Here is a 13,351-nt window from a genome sequence, read left to right on the forward strand (position 1 = left end):
TCCTCAGCTGGGGTTGGCCAGGCTGCAGTGGCACTGCAGTTAGAGAGTGGACTAATCAGTGCTCCTTTGACCCTTCAGGGAAAGATGAGCCTTAGTCAATTGGAGAGGCTACGGACAGGCAGAGACCCACTCAACCTGCTGCTACTGATGAGGCTCAAGCAAGATGCCTTTGAACTGGAGAGCTGGCACGCTCCCCATGCAACCGGTCGTGGAAAGGCGGGGGTGCCAGATGAAGGTAAGAGCGCAATGCACAGAGGAGAGAGTTTCAGCTTGGGCAACCATTCTAGTGTAGTCTCCTCATTGATGTGAGCCTCAAACCTGGAGCCCCCATTGATCATTGAAAGATGATGGCACCATGATGCAGATCTCCATTGTCTCACCAGGATGCCTGGCATGCACAGTGACAGTGTGATGACTTTAACTAATGACATGTCCTTGTTTTCCCTTACATTCGCCAACACGCATTCAATCATAGGACCCTGAAGGGCCATCCCTGATGCCAGAGGACCGCTGGGCTTCATCTGCACCTGCGTCACACTCACACTCGGAACCAAGCACCAGTGCAGATACCAGCACCTCAGTGGGTGTTAAATTGTTGGCTACATTGTTGGCGCACATTGGTGAGGGCACTTCACACTTCCTTGCAGGCGGAGGCAGAGAGTGCCCAGGGTGCCGGCAGTTGGAGGGCTGCCGGAGACCGGGACAATGCTGGGTCGAAGGCAAATGATAAGCCTCTGGAGTCATCCATTATATGGCAGGTGCTGGATGTCTAGTGGGATGTGCAGGAGGATCTGGCGGAGATTCATGAGGGTCTGCATGCCATGGTCTCTGTTATGGAGGTGTCCCTGCAGAGCATAAGCACTGTGTTCACCCTCATGACAAAGCGCACTACTTGCTTCATTGAGAGAGTGATGACTCTCCTGGAGAGGCAGCTCCAGGGATAGAATTAGGGGGTTCCTGGGGTTGCACTTGGATCTGCAAGCCCTCACACAGGCAATGACCACGTTGGTCAGTGCCAGTGTGGGAAGCGGATGAGGCACCCAGTATGTTTAAAGTACCATGAGCACAAGAGGAGCTGTTCATGGATGATCTGTTCAATTATGTTTGGTTTATATGTCTACTGGTGTGGACATCAGCACCAGTAATGGTTGTGTCACTGTAATTTCAATGTGACAATAACATTAAATTTGCTTTTGTTGTGATGGCCTGAGTATGCTTCACCTTTGATTTTTGGTGCAGGGTATGCCATTATGAAATGCTGGATTGAGTAGCTCTAAACTTTATTGCACAGTCACTGAGTGAACTTTGGGTTCACATCACGGGGGCACTTAAGAGATCCGGGATGGGGGCAGCAGCCCTGGCATGAGGTGGGAGCGGTTCTTTGGCAGCCTAACTGAAGGAGTGTTGGATGAAGGCATTCCTGATGTCTCTGTCTCTCTGGAGGTTACTGAGGTCTGCCTCCATGCCTCATCGTGCTCCTCTTCTGACTCACTACTGGATTAATCCTCTGTGACCTGTGGAGCTGAATCAAGATCCTCTTCCTCCAATGGGTTTCCCCCTTGCCAGTGCCAGATTGTGGAGAGCGCAGCATGCAACCACTGTCAGTGACATGTACTCTGAGGGGTATTGTAGTGTACCCTCTGAGTGGTCCAGGCATTGGAAGCGCATTTTCAGATGACCTATGGTCCTCTCTATCACCGCCCTTGCGGAGACATGACTCCTGTTATAAAGCTGCTCTGCATCTGCTCTTGGGTGTTGGAGAGGTGTCATAAGTCACCTATTCAACGGATAACTCTTGTCACCCAGCAGCCATCCATCAAGTCGCGCTGGAGCACTGAATGGCCTTGGCACCTGGGATCAGGATGTAAGCGCCATGGGAGCTGCCAGGGTACCTTGTACAGACTTGCAGAATCTGCATCCTGTGGTCACACACTATCTGGACGTTAATGGAGTGATATTCCTTCCTGTTGACAAAGGCACCCAGCTCACCAACTGGCGCCTTGATGGCCACATGTGTGCAGTCGATTGCACCCTGGATACAGGGGAACCCAGCAATTGCTGCAAGCCCCTGTGGCCCACTCAGCCTGGCTGGTCTTGTCCGTACGGAAATGGATAAATGTCATTACCCGCCTGAACAGAGCATCAGTCACCAACTTGATGCAACTGTGGACAGCTGATTGGGAGATGCCACACAGATCCCCCACTGACGCCTGGAAAGAGCCAGATGCAAAGAAGTTGAGGGCTACTGTGACCTTCAGCGCCACTAGCATGGGGTGTCCACCACACAGTTGGAAGTGATCTCAGGCCCAATCCTCTGACAAATGGAGGTCACAGTCTCCCTGGAGAGGCGGGCCCCCCTTTGGCATTGCTCCTCAGACATATTGAGGTAGCTGCATCGCCGCCTATAAACACTGGCAGCAGGATATTGGCGTCTTCTCCAGCCCCTTCCGCCTTGGACTACCTGCTGGCCCTGTGCCCCTTGTGCCTGCGCCTCTCCTCCCACTGATCGATCCACTGGAAGCTGCATTGGGACACCTGGCCTCCTCTCCCTTCTGCCCCTCTTTACCCCCTCAGAGGAGGTGCCTCCAGTGGAGACCACAATTCCCATTATCAGGGTTACAGAAGGGTCCACACTGCCTGAATCCTCTGAGGGCCTTGGAGACATCAATGAGAACTGAAATGAAGCCTGGAAATGCTAACAATGAAGCCCCGAGCAGAGATGAAGCTGCCAAGTACCAATAAGCAACCAGCAGCGAACTATATCCAAAACTCCTCACCACTCATGCTGGCAATGCTGCCCACCCTTTTCATCCCAGCCTTGGATCAGGTTTTGCGAAGTGTCGGCTGCCCGTTTTGCCTGTGCGATGAGCGTGAAATCGCAAGGGCAATGTGAAATCTTGGTCAATTGTCTTTTTAGTGGCCTTAACTGGCCTCTGTTGGCAGGTGCGGCTCCGACATTGCATGGCTGCCGACCGAAATATCGCTCGAGTGCAGGATGATGTCAGGATGCTCGCCTGACGTCATCTCACCGATGGCATCCCAGAACTTGGTTACAATAGGAATTTAAAAGCAAAGTAAGATTAGGTACAGGAGGAGCCTCTTTCACCACTCAGTTATATTATGCCTGATCTGCAAGCCAATTCCATTTACCTGCATTTGCTGTAAAAACAGCAGGACTAAAACCTAGTGGACAGATACAAAAAAAAAGTCTAATGGAATGTTTACATACATCTCGAAGGGGCTGGAATGCAAATGAGCAGATGTTGTGTCACTAGATGCATAAAATACTGAATCTGAAATACTGCATTCAGTTCTGGGCACTGTGCCTTGGGAAGGAATTTTGGCTTTGGAGGGGTTGCAGAACAGAATTATCAGAATGGCACAGGGCCTAAAAGGGTTCAACTATGAGGATTAATTGAATAGGTTAAGGGGTGATCTAATTGGGGTGTTTAAGATGATTAAAAGATTTATACAATAGATGTGGAATGGTGGAAAAGGCTCGAGGGGCTGAGTGGCCTCCTATTATTCCTATGTTGCTATGTTCCATGTCCCTTGATACCCTTGCCACAAGTAAATCCAACTGCCTCAGTCTTGAAAGCACCAATTGTCTTATCATTTAGCATTTCAGGAAGAGTGTTCTAGATTTCTAGATGCCCTGTGTGTGAAGGAGTGCCTCCTGATTTTGACTATTGCTAAAAAAAGAGGCATGCTGTTGAAGCCTTTTGTCTGATTTGTCGAGGTATTGCTAAATGGGATGGCTGATTATGAATACAAAACCAAAGTTCCTCAATGGGAGAGATTTTAAAACAGACCACACTACTTCCTTAAACACACTTTTATTGCAATATTTCAAGGGAACTGTAGCTTGAAGAGGACTGTAGATGCAAAATAAAAGCTATGGCATCATGGAACACTAAACTCAGAATTCAGGCATTTTAAACGTGGATCTAGTCCACCTTTCCCAACAAGGAAACTTGTAAAGGAGTTTACTGCTGTACCGCTATCAGGAGACTATGGGATTGACTATGGGATAGAAATCCATAGCAGGCAGTGGTGCAAAATGGGCAGTGCCACCCATTATACTCAGCACCTGGTAATTAATTCCACTAATGGGGCTGAATATCAGACACTGCTTATAATGGGCAGCTTCCCTGATACCACCCAGTTTGCACTACCGCCTGAGGTTAATCTCTATCCTCACCCCATTCCATTTACAAAAGGCTAATTATTTAATTTGCATTAATAAAACCTCTCCACCACATTCCAGATGGAGATTATTTCACTTGTCTGGATAGAAATTAAATAGGTAACCAAATGGAAATCGTAAATTATTTTACATTTAATTCTTTGAACCTTTGTTTGATGTGGATTTACATAATGCAATACTAACCCAGCCAAAAAGGACTCATATTGGCTTTACTTTCCAAAGTTTATAACTAACTATATGGCAGTTTAAAATTCACATCACTATAAAACAAACCTTTCTTCCTATTTATTAAAATTTTGAACATTTTAATTGCCTTGATATTGGCGCAGACATGGGTCTGGGACCATTGTGTGCTCTGGAAACCTAAACAAAATTCTTGGTCGAAGCACCTTTTGATGCAGCAACAACAACAACTTATGTTTCTATAATGCCTTTAATATAATGAAACAATGATGGGTCAAAGAGGCAAGATTTAGGGGGCCTTTTAAGTGAGAAAAGCCATGTAGAGAGTCAGAGGTTGCAGGTGTGGAGGTGAAATTCCAGAGCTTTAGGACATTGGCAGCAGAAGGCATGGTCACCAATGGTGGAGAAATTAAAATTGGGGATACCCAAGAGGCCAGAATTAGAGGAGTGCAGATATCTTGGGGGTTGGACTTATTAGCTTCATCCCAGTACAATTTTGGGCATCCTATGAGTGACCTCCCATTCCCTATTTACCCTGGTCAAGGAAAAGGCTAATAATTGCAATTTTATGTTGAAAAAGTTGGCTTTGCATTGTTTGCTGTTATCTATTCAGATCATAAAGGGCAAAAATACAGTGCGGAATTTTCCGCTACTGCCAACGGCAGGAATTGTGGCGTATGGGGGCACTAAATTTGGAGTGATGGCAAAAGTCAGTTAGTTTAAAATTTTGTTCTCCTGACTTTCATGGTAGACTAAAGCTGGGTCGACTTTCCTGCTTATCTGTGTTGGGAACCACATTTGCATCCATTTGCATCTCATGAATGCTCATTAAAAATACAGCTCGGCAGAATCTTGTTCTCCCTCCAAATTCAAATGCACTGCCAGCAGATAATTAGAACGGTCTGTATCACAACCATATGTAAGTGGTGTGCACCTGGCAACCTTCACTTCACCAGCAACTTTGAGGGACACAGACACTGCTTTCGCCTACGTTTAACAACAGTGCTGCGAGATCTCGCTGTTTGTCAAAAGCTGCACCAAGCCTGGTGCACAGGAGGAAATACTAGCGGGGAGGGGCAAAACAGAGGCATAACTGGGGAGGAGTGAATGGAGCATAGGAGAAAAGGAGGAAGACAGAAGCATGACTGCAGGTGGAGTTGACTGGACCACAGGAGGGAAGAGTGGAACACAGGTGCATGACTGGGAGGGAGGATGGTGTTGTCAAAGGTACAGAGTAGTAGTGTGAGTGTCCTGGAGCTGAAGCCACACTGTCGGGGGCAGATACAGAAGACAGTCAAGGGGCTGAGCAGGCCATGCTAGAGGGCTCTGCATGGTGCCCATGTGTTGGTTCCAGTCCTGGGATGGGGGAAGGCCTCTCTGGGCAGTGGTGGTCAGGCATGGCATGGTGTGCACGGCGTGGTCAATTGGTCACAGATGTTGGTCCTGGGCGTTGGAGGATTCATACTGGGAAGCACATGGCACAGTCACGGAGAGTGAGAGTTTGGAGTCAGGAGAAGGTTCACTTAGCCTGGTCGAGCAGATGGGATCATTCATTCTCTTCCTGCATTGCAGGGTGGTCTTTTTTTGAGGTCCACAAGTGCTGACCTCCCTGGTGACCTCCTCCCAGGCAGGCACGGTCAGATTCTTGGACCTCCTGCTCCCATCCCGAGGAAAAAGGACCTTCCACCTATCCTCGACGGCCTGGAGGAATCTCTCCAGGGAGGCATCGTTGAACCATGGAACTGAGGGTTTAAGTTTTTAGGTGCCATGGATTACCTGTCTAAACTGCACCTGGCCTGCAGTGAATGAATGTGTGCCTGGGCGCTGTTTAAATATGGCGCCAAGACCTTCAACCCCATGAGGTAATGTCAGGACGGGTGAATTACTGCTCACCCTGCCAGGAGACTCGATGATCTCCCCGCTGATGCATAAATAATGAGCTGAAAAGTGGAAGATGTGGTACGAGAACCAATCCCACTACCAAATGGGAATCACGCCAATTTTCCCCCAGAATGGAAAATTCCGCCCTCAGTTACTAGATTCTATAGTTTCTGTTATGGTTCCCAGACTGCCACAATACATTAAATATAAAGAAATAACTTAAAGATTTTAAAATTGCTTTCCACTATTAGTTTTCTTTTTTCTAACTTTTAAATGTTTCCTTGTTGGGAAAGGTGGACTAGATCCATGCATAACATGTCTGAATTCTGAGTTTAGTGTTCCAAGATACCATAGCTTTTCTTTTGCATCTGCAATCCTCATCAAGCTACAGTTCCCTTGAAATATCGCAATAAGATCATGTTTAAGCTGGTAGTATAGTTTGTTTTAACGTCTCTCCCAATGTTGAACTTTAGCTTTGTATTCATAGTCAGCCACCACATTTAGGTAACTTTTGAAAAAAAGTAAAGCTAAAACTAGTAACACTGTCACAAATGCTCAAGACAAAATACTGTGGATTCCAGACACTTGAAATATAAACAGAAAAGCCAACATTTTCTGTTAACACTATCCATCCGTATATTCCAAAGGAGAGAATGCAGTTCCAATGGAGGAACATTTAAGATGTGGTGAACATAGAATCATTAGATTGGTTATGGTTGTGATTTTCTCTTCCCTCTCTTGCTATCTCTTATTCCATGTTCTACTTCATCCTGGATTGATTCATTGGACCACAAAGCCAGTAAGTCCCAAAACTACTCACTCTTGCAGAAAATATAATCTTCAAAATGTGCCGAATGTAGAGAAGTTAGATTGTTTGCTGTTTAGTGGTTTGGGGATTTCTTGGCTATGTTGTTCAGGAACATGGAACAAGAGATAGTGAGAGTCGCAACCCCATCTGAATCAATTTCTACACCCATCTTGGAAGATTAAATATTTTTCTACTGGAGCTGGATTCTAAAATCAACATTGTATGTTGTGGCCACATTGGGATCTATAGGGGATATTGGATAAAACCTTATGGTACAGTTCATTCAAAAAACAGTCAAGGAGCATTGCAAACTTTGAAACATAGCGGCTCTTAAGTTGTAATGGCTGTATTTCTTTTAGCTTTGGAAAAAATATACCAACAATTATTTTTTTAAGTAGGCTCATGAGCTCCAAGATGGTGAAATAATTAAAATAAAAAGAAACAAACAGAAAAACTAGAAATATAGGCCTGAATTTTTCGGTCATCAGGCGCACGTGACTGGTGGGCCCGAGAGCGGATGGGAAATGAGCCACCAGCCACAATCGGCCCCCAACCGTGATTTCACGCTGGCTGGCCAATCAAACGCACGCTGAGATGCTCAGCGCTGCCGGGGTGGGGGTGGGAAGAGGGCGGGCGGTGACGTAACCGAGGGTGTGTGGGAGCACTCCGAGAATGCTCCCTGAAGGCAGACAGCTGCCCCAGGGAGCTGCAGACCTCCACAGAATAAAGGACACAACAAAAATGCTGCAAAATATGTCCATACAGCAGAATCGAGCATCTGAAAGCATACCTCATTAAAAAAAAACAGACCCCAGATATCTCTTTTTGCTTCATTTCCCCACTGAGATTTCAACCCGCCCTGGTTCGCGGTTTGGGCAAAAATGGGAATGCCTCCTGGGAGAATGGCCTGTCCCCGCCAACTGTAAATGTGGACGGGCCACGTAAAATCGCTGTTGATTGCATCGTTAATGGGCTTAATTGCCACTTAATTGTTGGCGGGCACGCGTGTGCCTGCTGAGTGAAACATCACGCGAGTACACGATGACGTCCGGACGCTCGCCCAATGTCATCTCGTGCTATTTCACGTCCATTCGGGTGGGGCGTGCGCCCGCCCATCTGTGTAAAATTTTGGTCATAAAATAAAAGCATGAAATGGGGAAATATGCAAATGCTCAGTCTGTAGCTGAACAGAGAAATGACAGTTTAACTGTCTATTGGAAATCGGCATCACAACAGACCAAATAAATAATTTCTGCCGGTTCATTGATTCGCATTAATGAGATGCTTCTAAATTATTCAATTCTAATAGATCAGGACTTTGCTAGTAAATAAATTCAATATTTTAATATTCTTTTCTATTTCCTAGCTGTGTCTTCACTTCTACCTGCATTTCACCAAAATGCAACCAATTCTTGCATTTGATGCAATTGGCCACACTCTTCTGTCAGCTCATTTAAAGTTCCAGAAAAAGTCTAAATGTTTGAAAAAGCCTGGGCAAGATCACCTCTATTGGCCTCTCGTAGGTTTTTAGACCAAATTAATCTTATCAGGAGTTTATGATGTATCTGTGTGATGTGGATGATGCACAGAATGAAGTGCCATTTTATAATGTGCAGTCATGTTAGGTGAGAAATTATTTTCTGCAAATAATGATCCTAGTCTATGTGCAAGAATTTAAGATTAATTTTCATTGTTTATCTGTGTTATAGTTATTTTCCTGCTATACAATTGACATTTCTCAAAAGGATTTTTTGACATCGTGTTGCCAGGTTAAGGATTTTTTTGGCTAGTTTGTTTCCTGATACATCTAGGAATATTCTGCTTTAAACACTCCCCTACATTTTAACTGCAATCACAACACATTTGCTTTACTTTATCAATGTGATTTAATATTTAAAAAAATAAAACCAAGGAAACATGGGGCGGAATTTTCCCTGAATTTCACTTGGTATGAAAAACCCGCCGGCTGTAATGGCAGGTTTTAGCACCTTATTGTTCACTTCCCGGTGCGTCCCGCCTCATTAATAATGTGTGCACGGGAAACACGCCGGATTGCTGGCTGGCGGGCGGGCTCAGATTTGCACGCCATGCCGTGACCTAAGCGCTTGTTCACTCCGGGCGCCATATTTAAAGCGCACCAGAGCACAGCGTTCTTCATGTCTACAGACCAGGACTGCTCCAGGCAACAGATGGCCCGGAAAGCACAGAAGTTGGCAGCCCCCAAATTTAGTGACACCTCTCCGGGGAGCCTGCTGGAGGCAGTGGAAGCCTGCCATGAACTCCTCTACCCCCTCTTTGGGTGAAGAGCAGCCACCAAACTCACCAATCCACCCTGGGAGGCGGTGGTAGTGGTGGTGAGCACCAACACCCTTCAAAAGAGAACAGCTATGCAGTGCCATAAGAGAATGAGTGATCGCCTCCATTCTACCAGGGTAAGTCACTCTTCTCATCACTATCAACTCACACACTCACAAACCCAGCACACAACCATGGGGTTCACACTCACTGCCAGTTCAAGGGACATCACCTTCACTCTCTCACAAACACCCTCATCTCCCCTGCCCATCATTACCTCATGACGTCCATGGTATCACTCACACTCCACACATGCCAGGCATCCTTCTCATCTGGCCTGGCAGTCATCTTGCCTACACTCTCTCCGTCTGTCTCCATGCAGGTTAAGTTAGTCCACGATAACAAGAAGATGTCCCATACTGGTGGAGGAATACCGACATCAAGGTCCTTATGGCCTTTGAAAATAGAGCCATTCAGCTGGCCGGTGACAATGTGGACAGTTCCTGCACAGACAGTGAGGTCAGCGGCTCTCAACCAAGTGAGGATCCTGCACTGCAACATCCGCCAGACAACCATACGGTGAGTGATGAGTCCTGTTACACAGACCCCTGCCATGCACTAATTATCTCTCTTTTCTATTGCAGACACATCCAGGAAGCAGCCGAGGGCGACCATGAGACAAGTCATCAACTGCAGCCCCGAGGACACCTTGGAAGAGGAATCTGCAGACACACCAATGGAAGACCTGTCAGTGCTCACTCACACTCTCCATCAGCACAGAGACACACGCCTTGGCGGGACCTAGTTCTAGATTAGCCTCGGGGTCACAATCTGGTGAGCACATCACACTGTCTGATCCACCGCAGGTAGAGGCAGGGAAACCCAAGCGGGCCGGCACTCGGAGGACTGCTGGAGGCCAGAAATCTGCTAGTCTGAGTCAGATGACGAGCCTTTGGACTAGGTTCTACCTCAGTTTGCTGGAGCTCTAAAGGCAAGCTCAGGAGCATCAGGTAGGGATGTCCGCTGCACTCCTCAGGTTGCAAGGCACGATGGAGGAATCCGTCCACCTTCATTCTGAGGTGAAAGTGCCAGCACGCCAACACACTGAGGTCAACATTGGTAAGATGGTGGCTGCCATGGAGATCTTGGTCCCGGACATTGGTCCTGCACTGCTGCAGGAGCTGCACTCCATCGCTGAGGCAATTGCTGGCATCCATCAGTGTCAATATGAGATGGGGTGGAGCACCTCAAACTCATTCCAGCTGCCCCTTCCTCTCAAGGAGTCAGCCAGGGGCCCTCGGACACCAATAGGTAGGAGGAGCTGCAGGTGCACACCTTGGGGCCATCCATCTAAGTGACTCCAGGATTGTCTGGCCCATCTGATTCCGCTCTTCCTGTGATCCCCACAGCTCCAGCAACACAGGTGGAGGAGGATACCACTGCCACACTGCAACACCCCGAAAGCAGGCCGGGGCCCTCCAGAGGATACCAGCCAAGGTCATCACAGCCAGGGCCCAGCAGTCAGCAGGCTGCCTCCACTTCCACTGTGAATGACGGGGGAGTACCAAGACATAGTAGCAGGGTTAGGAAGGTTAAGAAGATGTAGTTGCACAGCCTGGGCACGGGTGTTAATCATTTGTACTTAATGTTCACTATTGTAAATAAACTCTCAAGAATGTCTCCTTGTCAATGGCTCCTTGTTCTGATCAGCAGTGTTCGTGTCACTCAGATTTCCTTTCCTAAAACAACGGCAGGATTTTCCACACCCGCTCGCCGCTGGGATCTTCCTGTCCCGCCGCAAGTCAACGGGCTTCTGGCTGGGGCACCGCCTCGCCCACAGCGGGTCCCACCCGCAATGGGGCCAGAAAATCCCAGCCCAAGTCTCAGTTCTTATCAATTTTCCTCACATGCACTACAAGGCCTTGCAGACTGTGCACTATCCAAGCTGTTTAAGCATCTTTTGATGGTGTCTTCCCATCTCTCATCCTTCAATTGTTATGTCCTTCAATTGTTATGTCCATCAATCAAACTTCATCTTTTGATGATCATACTAGGTGACCACCTAGTTACTCATCGCCCTGGCCTGTAGTCCAAGGGTCACTGAATGCCGTAAGAACAAGGACTTCTGATAAACAAAACACAACTTTTTTTAATATTCTAGCTTGAAAAATGGAAAACAAAGATGTAGTCTGAATACCAGCCCTGCATGGTCAATATGGAAAAAACAAGGTCTGGGAAAACAGGTCACGACTGATTATTAGTGATTAATTAATCAAAGCACAAATCATATCATAACTGGGTTAAGATCAATGTCTACCAAGTAAGATATAATATAAAATAACTTTAAATATTCACCATAGGTTTAAAATCAAGAGCAAAGCAGAAATAAAATGCAAAATACAAAATGGCAAACATTAATGGCTGCCGGTCCGCAGGCCTCAGGCCTACACAGTTCATAGAGCGCAAGCCAGCTGCCCTCAGCCAGTCAGGAGTCAAATGTTCACAGAGACAATGTGAAGATCTATGGAGTGTCCTCACTCATCATCCTCCTGGAATCTTGCGACTGTTAGGACCTCCGCCGCATCTCCATGACATAAGCCTGATCACAGAGGGTATGTGCGCTTCCATCAGCGAGACATGTGTAAGACATTCACAGATGCAATGTGAGGATGCCAGAAGTGTCCTCACTGCATCTCGTCATCATCCTTCACGATTCTTGCAGCTATTAGGGCCTCATGAGCATGCCTGCCTTGTCTGGCCAGTGCACTGACCTCATCGTCGGCGTCCTCACCTTCCAGGACCTCATCACCCTCATCCCCTTTGATGTCCTCCTCATTGGAGGAGACGTGCAGCTCCTCTATCTCTTTCTTAGCCAGGCCCCCCCCCCCCCCCAATGTTGCAGCGCCAAATTGTGTAGCATACAGCAAGCTACGATGATGCGCAACACCCTCTGGGGACTGTATTGCAGTGCTGTACCGGACCTGTTGAGGTCTTTATCGTGTGCTCATTATCGTGAGCCTCAACTCACATTGTACCGTGTCTCTGCCTCAGTCTGAGGCCACCACACTGGCGTCATCAGCCATGTCCTCTGTCCCCGAGGAACCAACCCTGCAGCTTCTGTGGATCCTGGAAGGTATCAGGGATCTGAGAGCTGCTGAGGATCTAGGAGCTGTGTATGCTCCTGGGGTATCATGCACAGACCTGCAGGATGCATTTGTTGTGGTCGCAGACCAGCTGAACTTTCAGCGAGCAGAAGCCCTTATGGTTCACATACTGGACTATTTGTTACCATGGAGATGTAAGTGCTATGTGAGTACAGTCACCCTGCAGAGATCTCCGCAAATCCCAGCGCTCTTGCTTCCTGGCTTGCCTGATTCTGGTCGCAATGTACGAAGTTCTGTGCCTTCACAAAAATGGTGTCCGTGACTTTTTGGATACACTTGTGCGTGGAGGTTTGTGAGTTCTGATACAGGTTACCTGTGGAACTCTGGAAGGAGCCACTGGCGTAAAAATTGAGCGCAACAGTCTCTTTCATTGCCGCTGGCAGTGGATGCCCTCCAAGTCACCGGGGTGCCAAATCCTGCAGCAGGTTGTCGCTCATCTGCAGAATGAAAAGTGCCATCTATAGACCCTCAGTCTAGCAAGGTGCCTACGAGTGACGGTTCATTGTGGATCTTCAGCTGCGTCCAGAGGAGGTCCTTCATCTTGAGGGAGGTGCTCCTCCCTTTGCTGAATCAGGCCCCTCTGTCGCAATCTTCTTCCCTGCTCCGTGTGAGCCAAGAGGTATACAGCTAGATCACCGGGCTCCATGATCCTGATGTTCTCCTCTTGCAGGATCAAAGAGAGAGGCGCAAGGGTTAGCATGTGTCTCCTAAGGACTTCTCCTGGTTAAATCTCTAGCTGCATCTCAAGGCCCCTTCACGCAAGCCGGAGAGTGTTGGCCAGTACTTGGATGGCCAGTGTTCAGTGCGCTTCAG

The sequence above is a fragment of the Cetorhinus maximus genome, chromosome 9 (assembly GCF_964194155.1).
Source record: "Cetorhinus maximus chromosome 9, sCetMax3.hap1.1, whole genome shotgun sequence".
In the NCBI taxonomy this organism is placed as follows: Eukaryota; Metazoa; Chordata; class Chondrichthyes; order Lamniformes; family Cetorhinidae; genus Cetorhinus; species Cetorhinus maximus.